This window comes from Lissotriton helveticus, chromosome 12 (genome assembly GCF_964261635.1).
Source record: "Lissotriton helveticus chromosome 12, aLisHel1.1, whole genome shotgun sequence".
In the NCBI taxonomy this organism is placed as follows: Eukaryota; Metazoa; Chordata; class Amphibia; order Caudata; family Salamandridae; genus Lissotriton; species Lissotriton helveticus.
This window is the reverse complement of record NC_136073.1, coordinates 129,537,907-129,549,733: the sequence shown is the minus strand read 5'-3', so window position 1 is coordinate 129,549,733 and position 11,827 is coordinate 129,537,907. Positions and strand designations below refer to the sequence as shown.

Here is an 11,827-nt window from a genome sequence, read left to right as displayed (position 1 = left end):
GATTTCAAAACGTTTAAAACCATTTCGTTTGCGTTCAGTTCTCAGCAGACCACCCGTCTTACATGGCTGCAGGACAGTAAGCTAAACAGGATCAAGTGTGTACAAATATCTCCGAATAGAAGGAGATGAGGACGGATAAGCAGAGGCCGGGAGAGAAAATAAAGACATTGAGGCGAGCGAGGTGGGAGGGAGGCTGATAGGCGTTTGGCTGCCAGGGGGGCGGAGAAGCAGATTGCAAGCTCGTAAATGCGAAGCGACATGGCAGGCAGGGGAGGGGGCGGAGCGGGGGTGTGGGAGGAGTGCGGGAACAGACAGAGTAGGAGGAGGAGAGTAGGGGAGGCACGCAGGTGTGGCAGAGCGGACGGCCCCCTTCTGAAAAGGAGGAGGGGGGGCCCTCGGGCGGGAGCCAGGAAGGACACGTGGGTGATGATGCAGTCCCGTGAGGCTAGAGGCATAAGCAGCAGCACATAAACGTAGGTGGGGAGTGGGTTTAGTTGGGTAAAGAGTGATCTATAATTCCGCTGGGCGGTAGGTGTGGTGGGGCTGCACCCGAGTCTCAGCCCAGGTCCCATCTGTTGGCCAAGCCGCGGCACGCTCGAAGTGTATATGCCAGCAGGTCCTGTTTATGACCTGCTGGCTCGGTCTTGCGGGGGGGGGGGGGGGGGGAAATGTTGGTGTGCGAGGCTTCCGTTTTAAACATGGCAGCACATTAAGGAAAGCCAAGCCTTCTAATCATTTCAAACGAAAATGCCAAGCGTATTCGTTCAGCATTATTAAATAAAAAAGCTTTACATTTCAGGTTTCAGTCTGCCTTTGACACGATCTCATTCATTTCACAAACTCGTATTAACAAGCAGAACACCTACCACTGGCCCGAGATGCAGCAATAAATTGTTCACTTCCGTTAACTTTGCTCTAGTGACATGAAGTGTGAGTGAGCGCACTTGTGGGATTTGTTTGGTTGCGGTTTTACACTGAAGTGACCTGCATCACCCTGTGATTGCTTCCAGGATTGTGCTGGATAGGATTTCAAAACGTTTAAAACCATTTCGTTTGCGTTCAGTTCTCAGCAGACCACCCGTCTTACATGGCTGCAGGACAGTAAGCTAAACAGGATCAAGTGTGTACAAATATCTCCGAATAGAAGGAGATGAGGACGGATAAGCAGAGGCCGGGAGAGAAAATAAAGACATTGAGGCGAGCGAGGTGGGAGGGAGGCTGATAGGCGTTTGGCTGCCAGGGGGGCGGAGAAGCAGATTGCAAGCTCGTAAATGCGAAGCGACATGGCAGGCAGGGGAGGGGGCGGAGCGGGGGTGTGGGAGGAGTGCGGGAACAGACAGAGTAGGAGGAGGAGAGTAGGGGAGGCACGGCCTAACGGCCGTGCAATCAAGAAGTGAGGGGGCGGGAGAGTAGGCAAGGCAGGCGGCTGGGGGCATGTGCACGCGCTTTTAAGCTCAATGCGCATGCGCATTGAGCTTAAAAGTCACGGGCACTGCAAGGAATCGCCACAATTCCTTGCAAGTTGGATAAAGAGTGGATGAGCCCCTATAGTCTCGCTTGCTCGATGCGCATGCGCATCGACAGGCGAGACCTAAAAAATGAACTGGTCTCAGCCGAGCATCACGGCGCATGCGCAATCACGTTTCAGTGCGTTGTTTCCTGTTCTGCAGATTCTCCCTAGACCGGAGCAAAATCTCTACCCGACACCGCTGTACTCACTTGTCCTTAACCCTTCACTGCGTGAATCTTTTTTTTCTATAATCCTTTCTCGACTATTCTCCACAGCCAATACTTTCATAAACCGCGCTCACTTGTTGCACTCTGATCGCCTCGAGTGCACACATTATACTTATCAAACCCTATTAGCTCGGTTTTTTTTCTGAGTTTTTTTTACTGTTTTCATTTGTCTTGTGACGACAACTAGTCTCCGAGGACTGTACAAACTTGTATTTGTCATTATCAAATACCGTGGGTAGTCGTGGCCGAGTGGTTAAGGCGATGGACTAGAAATCCATTGGGGTCTCCCCGCGCAGGTTCAAATCCTGCCGACTACGGACATTTTTTAAGCATTTTACACATTTTGTTTGTTGTTGTGCTATGTTATGTATTACTACGTCAGGCAACACTCACTCCCTCTGAGAGAGACGGATTATAACTGTGCTAAGGATTATCTGCAGGGCCACAGGAATTCAGGCAGGAGAGGAGGATCCAGGTCAACCCAGCCTCTGAGCTCACACGCAATACAACATTTTCTAGCTATCACAACAAGAATTTTAGATTCTATTAAGGACACGGAGGCGAGGATTATGCTTTCTCATTTCTTTACTGCACAAACAGCAGCCAATGAAAGTAAAACTACAATGGTAAAAAACAACATTTCCCATGAGGCTTTGAACCACGCCTCCAATAATAGTAACCAATCACAGTAGTAACAAGCATATAAAGTAAAGAGACACTAATCTGGCCTCCTCTTTCTTTGCGCGAACAGTCTTGTCATAATGATCAAAGTCTTTAACTCTCAACGGAGAGAACAGTTCCTTAGTAATTCTCAACGGAGAAAAATCCAACACCAGGAAGGAAACATCTTCCACCAGGAAGGGACAGCAGCACAATCCACAGACGGCAATTAACTCTTGTTGGAGTTGATAGAGCAAGCTTCGCATCGCAACTTGCTCGAGTCATGAACCTCGCCTGTGTGTAATCAATTAATAAAATTTGTACGTCTTACTAATCTTTTATTTTTATATTCGAACGAGGTAGAGGAAGCTTGCGTACGTGTATTTCTAATACAACTAATCCGTGTTCCTAAACATGGCCGCCGATTGGAAAATTGCTTCTGCGCATGCGTCAGTCACACTCACGTGACCTGACGTAGTTATAAGTTTGGTGGGAAAGGGTGCGCATGCGTAATACGCAGCTTGGCAATAACGTGGTACTGCTCGTGCAGTTGCTCTTGTGACAGTGTATATTTTGCTAATTTCTAATTGCATAGTATATTTTTATAGTGATAAGAATAAAGTACAAAATTATGACATGTAATGCATTCATTTATTTCTATGTATTAATTTGTTCTCGCTTACTTTTCATGTACTGCGGGGAATGGGGGCCCGAACCGGTTGGGAGCCATATTGAAGGTCCCTTCTGCGCATACTCGTGGTGCACTGAAAGGTGGCAACATTGGACAGTGGAACTCAGCCAGCTGGCAGCCACAGTCAAGATGCTCATGGGAAAGCCACCTCTGCCCTACGAGAATGGAGAAAGTTGCTCCTTATATGATACATTGTGTGTTGCGATATTGTTTGCTGTACAGCTTCCCATGGGAACCCCAATCTCGCTAGGCGGTACCCAGAGATGCAAAGGAGGCCTCCAAATAGTCTATTCTGATTGGTGTGTTACCCAAACCCTACCTTAGGACCAATCCAAATTGAGGGATTCTGACACTTTGCAACATTGGGGGGTGGTACACCGTCCCAAAACAGTATATCTACCCTGGGTTCACCTAGGGAAATTGTCCGACTTGTCTGGTTTAGCTGACCTGTCACTGACCCAACGCACTCAATAGGTGACTGAAGATACAGAGAGCTGCGGAGCACTCTGTCCGAAATTTGACCATAGACTAAGGTTTTACTAAACCTTAAAGTGCTGGCGGAGCACTTTGCTGGGAGTTCGCTGACCCAATCGGGGTCTTGATCGATAGCTGCAGAGAGGGTGGAGCGCAGGCGTTGCTTCCGAACTGCGGGTGCTGGTCCTGTCCTGAGGGTCCTGTCCGAGAGGTCCTGTCCTGATTCCTAATCTGAGGGTTTCCTGTCCTATCCTGGGTGTCCATTCTGCACCTGCTGTCCATTGAGGGGTATCCTTCCTTGAGGGGTTCCTGTCCTTAACTGACCCGTGGCCAGGGTTTGGTTTCCACACCAGTCTAGGTAAATATCACTCTGAAAACTCTGAACCTTGCACCTTTCTGAATTTCTGTCTTTTGCTTCAATAAACACATACCTTTGCATATGTTAATTTTCCATGCTTTTTCGCAACCATTGAATCATAAAGTCATTTGCATTGGTTTCGTAACGTGTTCCTATGTTATCCTACCTGTTAGAAATTATATTTTGCATTGCAGTTTGTCATTTCCTCATATGGTCTAGAACCTCCTTACTTAAACTGTCTAAAGAACTTTTGCCTTAAAGCATAGCGTGTCTTTCTTCATAGACTCTCCTATAGATATAAATGTCCCGAACTCCTGTCTCATTTTTCTCTGAGATAATTCTAGAATACTAGTCCTAATCGAAGCCTATCCCATCTTTAGTGATTCATCTTAAAACGTTCTAATTCCTGATCCTCCATTTTAAGTGTGTCCTGGTTCCATTAGTTTATAAATGGTTGCACGGACTTATTTGCTATTCAGCTATGTACTTTCTGTTTTTCTGATTATCGATTGCTTAATTACTGTGAATTGATACTCTCTGAATTTTACTAAATTAGATAAAGACTTTGAATGTTATTTGTTGGGTTTGTATTTTGCTGCCTTTCCTTTTACAGCTAGCTCCCTGATCCATTGTGGTCATAGGTACCCGCATCGGTGGATGGTAAGTCGGGTACGCTGAAGAATAACGAAAGGAACTCACAAATATTTGATAGCAGACCGTGAGGTCATCCGATCAATGTATATGGTGATTTGAAATATATGGGCCCGAAGCCGGAAGTGGCGAAATTATTGGTCGGGTGACCCGCGCGCTCTATCAGTATTTTTCTGGTAGCAGAGTGATGGTTAGGGAATAGTTAAAGGTTAGGTAGGACTAGTTAGGCTAAGTCAAGTCGGTAGCTGCTAGTATATTGATGCTGCTACAAGAGCGGCCATTTCGGGGGACTTGATCACTCTCTTGAGAATGCATTGCTTTTGAAATTTATGAATTGTTTTAAAATTGTTATTCTTGTTCTTATATTGTTATATGTATTAATCCATGTGTATGTAAACCGTTTTGTTAAGTGTTGTCGGAAATCCCCGGGGAATTGAATGGCAAAGTGGTGAATAGAATCCATTTGCCTTGAGGTCGCAGGCTCAAGGAAAGTTAGGTGCAGGTTAGGTAGAACCAGAAGCACTAACTAGGGTTTTTTTCTGAATACATGTGTGAATAAATATTAGTAACGAGGTTCATTGGCAAAATTCCCATAGTGGCGTAACCTAATAAGGGTCACATCGGAAGAGTAGCAGGTTCATCGGAGCTTGGGTGAAAGCAAAGGAGTCCGCTGGGAAACCTTAGACTCGGATATATCCCGGAAAGAGTGGATGGGTCTAGGGAAGTAACAGGTTCACTGATGCTAGAGTGAAAGGTAGGCGGAAGAGATCTACCCGTAGTGTGTGAAAAGTAAATGGAAGTAGTTTACTTGCAGTAAAACAACTCTTTTCTGTCTAGACACTTGAGCACTGTGGCGAATGTGTATTCGTTGTAAAATAACCAAGCACTAGCACTTTAGAAAGAAAGAAAGTTTCCGTTACCTTGTGAAGGGAGGGAGTCAGTCGCGAAGCGTCTCTGACGTCACTCTGTGCCGCGCTGGGATTGGTAGAAACAGCGGGCGGGTAGCGGGGCTGGAATTGTGAAGGAGGGGTGAGCGCCGAAGCGTGAGAACTGTCTCGCGAAAAGGCCGCGCACCCATTGGCCGAAAATATTTGAACTCGTGCACCCCATTGGTCGCACGGAATTGCAAGACGCATTCTGATTGGAGGTAATTTTGTAAACAAAGTTAAGCGTAGAAATCGTATGTGGCACTCGTATACTCCAGAGACTAGACCCGATCCAAGAAACCTAGGTTTTGAAAGGGATCAGTGGAAGGTTAATAGATACGGCATTATGTACGGAAATAAGCGAAAAATTTCCCTTGTAAATAAGGTAAAGAATTACTTCAAAAAGGACAAGCCGATTCAAACTAGAGAGGGCATTGTTATTCCACCACCAAATACTCCCGCCTCTTTCATGATGTTTGACAGAGGGTACAATACATGTGTGTGGTTAGAAAATTGGGTGAAATACACAAAAGACGACGGAATAGTGGCCTTTCCGTTAGAAGGTACCTTTAATGGTAGGATCTTATTCAACTTAAGAACCCGAATGAATGAATTACATCCCAGACCGAGACTAACGCAGTATGAGGCATTAGAGGAATGGGAGATTGAGGCTTTCCAAAGAGAAAAGCCCCGAATGGATAAAGGGCTGACAAAGTATTACCCAAAACTGAAACAAGAAACCAGAGACAAAAAGATGAAACAATGGAGACAGAGTATGATTGTTGAGGGACTGTTTCCCATGATGCCAGCAGAAGATCCTCCTGGGGGGGGGGGGAAACAGAAAAGACCAAACATTGGGGGCCCCTGGGAGAATCAGATGACGAGTTGTTAGATGACATATGCATGAGAAGTCCGCCTCCTTATAATGAGGGACACCGACCTTCGAGTGCAGGAGATATTCCCCGGAGACCTCTACAAAGGGAAGAGGTCAGGTCCGCAAGTGTAGGAGGGGATTATCTAATTCCTCCTTATACTGAAAATCTAGGACCTGTAGAAACCAGAAGTATTTACCCAAGGAGACCAATTGGTGGGGAGGCGGGATATTCACGGGAAGGAGATTTTTGCTCTCGTCCCGCCTACGGAGGTGAGGTGAGGTCCTTGAGTTCAGGAATGCCACGATTACATTCCCGGGACGAGGAAGATCAGAGAATTCTAGGCACAGGAAGTCTGTTTCAGAAACCTAATTATGGCGGAGGACCAAGTGAGACACATCCCACTGCCCCGAGTTATGCTCCCATTCTAACCCCGCAGGTGTTACATGGAAACACTTTGGACAGGTTATTAGAAGAGAAAGAGCGAGAAGCGCTAGGAAATCAGAGAGCTGAGATAATACGGAAAATGTCACAGCTAAATGCAAGTCCTGAAGCCTTAACGATCCCAGTAACAATCGGACCGGTGGTTCCGTTGTATGGGGACCGTCAAGGAAGTCCGAAACCTCCCGTAATTACTCCTGTCATTGCACCGACCAGACCAGAACCATTAATTATAGATGACCAGACAAGTGAGTGAGAGTCGGAGGTCTCACTGCTAGATCTGCCCATTAGAAAGACTGGGAAAAGGATACCGAAAGGACATAATACTTTTAATGCGAGGGAAATTCAGATGGAATCGACCTCAGGTACGAAGAGTGTCACATTGGTGACTCCGGAAGAAAACGAAAGATGGAGTCAAGAATTTGAAAAACAAGCGTCCCCAACGAAACCTTTAGATCTCTACAAGCTGAGAATAGAAATAGAGGAATTGATGGCAGGAAACGTAGGATTAGATAGATTAAATACCTACTCTGAAGACGAAATGCTGTTTATCTGTAAGAGTCTCACCCGAAATACCCGAGTACTTCATGAAAAACTGACAGACACTGCTGCTAGCATGGGAATAGATATTTCAAGATCAAAACCACTGCAGAAACCATATAGGGCAGATTTCTCAGACAAAGATTTGGAAAACTTGAATGTTTCAGGGAAGAAAGCACAGGTCAAAGAACTATTGACAGTATTACAGAAATGGGGAGATGTGGAAAGGTGGAAAGCCAGATGGGTCAAGAAAAAGGATGAGGCCAGGTCTAGGCAGACAACTCCCGAATTTGTTCTAAGGGAAACTGAGAAACCAGAACAGTTATGCCCTATGCGCGAGGTACCAGGTGGAAAATATGTGCACGTTCCATGGTCCAGACAGGATATTGTGTCCTTTACTAACGATTTCCCGAAATTGCGCGAAAAGCCAGTTGACTGGTACAGGCAGGTGGAAAGGTTCGTGAAGGTGCAAAAATGCCTGTGGAAGGACCTGGATGGGTTTTTCGATATAGTGGTCCCTGTAGATCTGTGGACCGAGTGTAAAATAGCCATAGCTTGGCCGAGTGAGGAATACCCAAGAGATGACAAAACAGGGGAACCATCGAAGGAAGTGATGAGAAAATATGAACAAGTAATTCAGCATCTGAAACTAAAAGTGCCAGCAAAGGAAACTGATTGGACCAAGATAGATAGAACCACGCAGGAAAGAGACGAGACAGTGCACTCCTTTTATGAAAGGCTGTTGCAGGTGTTCAAAACATACAGTGGAATAGATAACATCGAGATGAAGGATATGACACATTTTATTTACAGGTTTGTAAATGGTTTAAGACCCGAAATTTGTCAATGGATAAAAGAAAACAAGATCTGTTGGCACACAAAAAAGATGGATGAGGTCCTACGGTACGCAAAGTACTGTGAGGACGAGATGGCAGAAAAGAAAAAGGCTCTCAAGGAGAAGGTTATGTGGGCTCAAGTGAAGCTCGCAGAACAGCAGGAAAAACAATTGAATAAAAGGCCAAAACTACTCAGAACCAAGGTCCTGGGGGTGGGGGTGGAGGAAAGCCCCGGCCCAAAATGAGCAGGGAGGAGGCTAAGAAGAAATTTCCCTGCCACCAGTGCGGAGAAATTGGACACTGGCGAGACGAGTGTCCCTATTTGCAGGATGATAACTCCCAAACACCTGATTTAACTCCACAGACGCAGAATGAAAGACCAAGAAAGACCGAACCACAGGTAAAAACGATTCAGTTGCCCCGAGCACCAAAACAAGTATTTAAGGGAAAATCCACGCAGGGTGATGACGTAGAAGTCTGGGGAAGCAATGAGAACAGAAATACAGCAACTTCGCAGTATTTACTAAATGATACCTTCCTTTGTGATGACCAGTACTGACGGGGCCTGAGAGGGGAGGACGAGGAGTGCGTACTTGGCGCCTCCTTGCCGGTAGACCAGTCAGGGCCATACATTGAAGGAAAGGTTGACGGAAATGATGTCACTTTTCTGTTGGACACTGGCGCTACCCGTTCTACTGTGAGAACAGTGGACGTTCCAAACCTACCCCTCTCGGGAGAAGCAATCCAAGTAGTGAGAGTATCTAATCAATTGATTAGTACACCTGTTACCGAGCCCATGGAGCTCTCAATTGGAAACTTTAAAGAAATGCATAGATTTGTCGTTTGTGACACCAGTCCAGTGAACTTACTGGGACGTGATTTGCTGTGCAAAATGAACTGTACCATCTTTTGCACACCAAAGGGTGTTGAAATACAGACCCCAGATGAAGATGGTATTTATAAATTAATGTTAATCAGACCTGACTCAGAAATTAAACGAATGACTTTGCAGGATTTGCCCAAAGAACTACAAGAAACAGTGAAGCCAGAGGTATGGGACTTTACCGGAAAAGATGTAGGATTAATGAAAAACGTAGACCCCATACAGATAGCCATCAAGGACAATGCAGTATACCCTAATACTAAACCCTACAGAATGAATGCAGAAGTGAGAGCAGGTGTTGCCCTGGAAATACAAAAATTGCTAGAAGGAAACATCATACAGGAAGTAATGAGTAGCCCATGCAACTCACCCATTATGGGCATCAAAAAGCCTAGTGGCAAGTACAGAGTAGTGCAGGACCTAAGAAAGGTAAACAAAATAGTGGTTCCTTGTTGTCCTATTGTGCCGAACCCAGCCGTGATTCTGTATCAGATTCCCTGGGATGCTGAGTGGTTCACTGTGATAGACCTATGTCATGCATTCTTTTCCATTCCCTTGCATCCAGACAGCAAATTTATTTTCTCGTTTGCTTTCAACAGTCACATGTATGTCTGGAACAGGGTCCCCCAGGGGTACACAGAGAGCCCCTCTATCTTTAATCAGATCTTGAAAAAATGCTTGGAAACTTTGGTCTTACCTGGAAATTCTGTCTTGGTGCAATACATTGACGACCTCTTGGTGGCGTCCAAAAGTCATAAGGACTGTGTGATTGACACCATTGCCCTACTAAATCACCTGAGTGAGAAGGGACATAAAGTGGCCCCTGAAAAATTACAGTTCTGTGCAAAATCAGTGAAATATCTGGGGCACCAGATAGAGAAAGGCATCAGGAAAGTAACGTCAGAAAGAGTGAGAATAATTCAAAAGATGCAGTTACCCCGTACTCAGAAAGAAGTCAGAATGTTCCTCGGAGTGATAGGATACTGCAGGCAATGGATTGTGGGATTTGCAGTCCTAGCTAGGCCCTTGATAAAAATGACCAAGAGAGGGACACCGGATATTGTAGGATGGGATGATGAAAGCTTAACAGCCTTCACAAAATTGCGAGATTGTCTGTGTACAGCCCCTGCGTTGGGAATGCCAGACTATTCCAAGGAATTTGCCCTGTTCTGTGACACTCGCGATAATTGCGCGTTGTCAGTCCTAACCCAAGAACATGGCACAACCAGAAGGCCAGTGGCATATTTCTCTGCCACCCTGGATCCAGTGGCTGCTGGATTACCAGGATGTCTGAAAGCAGTAGCTGCTACTTGCACAAGTTTAGAGCAGAGTGAATCCATTGTCATGGGACATCCTGTAACTGTGTATGTTCCACATGGAGTGGTAATTTTGCTAACAAGAACGAAAACTCAGTATCTCACCCCTAGTCGGCTGACTAAATACGAGAGGATTCTCGTGGGTGCTGCAAATATAACAATTGTCAGGTGCAACATTCTGAACCCCGCCACTCTGCTTCCCAACTCAATGGATATGGAAGATGGGGAGGAAGATGAGCATAACTGCATTGATTTAACAGAATTTTGCACAAAGCCACGCCCAGACATTAAAGAAACACCTTTGCCTAAACATGACATGGAATTGTTTGTGGATGGTTCATGCCTAAGACATGAACAAGGAGGCCTGAGTGCTGCCTATGCGGTAGTCTCCTTAACCAAAATTGTAGAAGCAGGTTATTTATTTGAAGTAAAGTCTGCACAAGTAGCCGAATTGATCGCTATGATAAAAGCTTGCAAATTGGGGAAAAACGTACGCCTAACAGTGTATACTGACAGTCAGTACTGTTTTGGAGTTGTGCATGACTTTGGCCAATTATGGCTACAGAGGGAGTTCCTGACTTCATCAGGTACCCCTATTCGAAATGGAAAGGTTGTTCAAGACCTTTTAGAGGCAATCCAATTACCAAAGGAATTGGCAGTGGTCAAGTGTGTTGCCTATAAGAAGGACTTTGACCCTGTATCTTTGGGAAATGATTTTGCTGATCGAGTGGCACAATTATGCGCCAGGGATCGATTGATCATAAATCCAAAACGGGGGGGGGTCGGGAAACAGCTGCCAACTTCGAGTGTTTGAAGAAGTGCCTACATGGGATGAAGTGAGAGAATGGCAGCAGGCGGCACCCTGGCAAGAGAGAGAGAAGTGGAAGGAAGAAGGGTGTAGACCAAGACGTGAGGATGGTGTCATCTTGGGCCCAAATGGTATGCCTGTGTTACCCAGACACTTGCTTGGCACAATGGCGAGATTGATACATGAGGGATCACACATTGGTAGGGACGCCATGATTCTGGTATTCCAACAGACTTGGTACAGCAAAAAGTTCAGGAAAGTAGCAGAGTCCCTCTGCCAGAGGTGCCTGTCATGTCAACAGATGAATCCAGGCAAGAGAACAATGGTGGAGCTGGGGAAAATTGGGAGGTCAGGGGGTCCCTTTGTGAGAATACAGGTTGATTTCATCACCATGCCACGTTGTGAGGGGAAACGATATGTCCTTGTCATTGTCTGCCTATTTTCAAAGTGGGTGGAAGCTTACCCTACTCCCCAAAGTGACGCACTGACAGTAGCAAAGTGTTTACTGAAAGAACTGATACCTAGATTCAGGGTTCCAGTCACTATTGAATCATATAGAGGCCGACATTTTCAGAATGATGTGATCGACCAACTCTGTAAGGCATTTGGGATCTCGCAAAAACTCCACTGTGCA

The 11,827-nt window shown here is 45.7% G+C and overlaps 1 non-coding gene across 1 annotated transcript; it reads left to right on the top strand.

Moving 5' to 3' along the window:
- The first annotated feature begins 1,972 nt into the window (after positions 1-1,972).
- On the top strand, positions 1,973-2,054 carry TRNAS-AGA (transfer RNA serine (anticodon AGA)). The gene has a single exon. It is a non-coding gene; the product is annotated as a tRNA-Ser (tRNA).
- Positions 2,055-11,827: the final 9,773 nt, after the last annotated feature.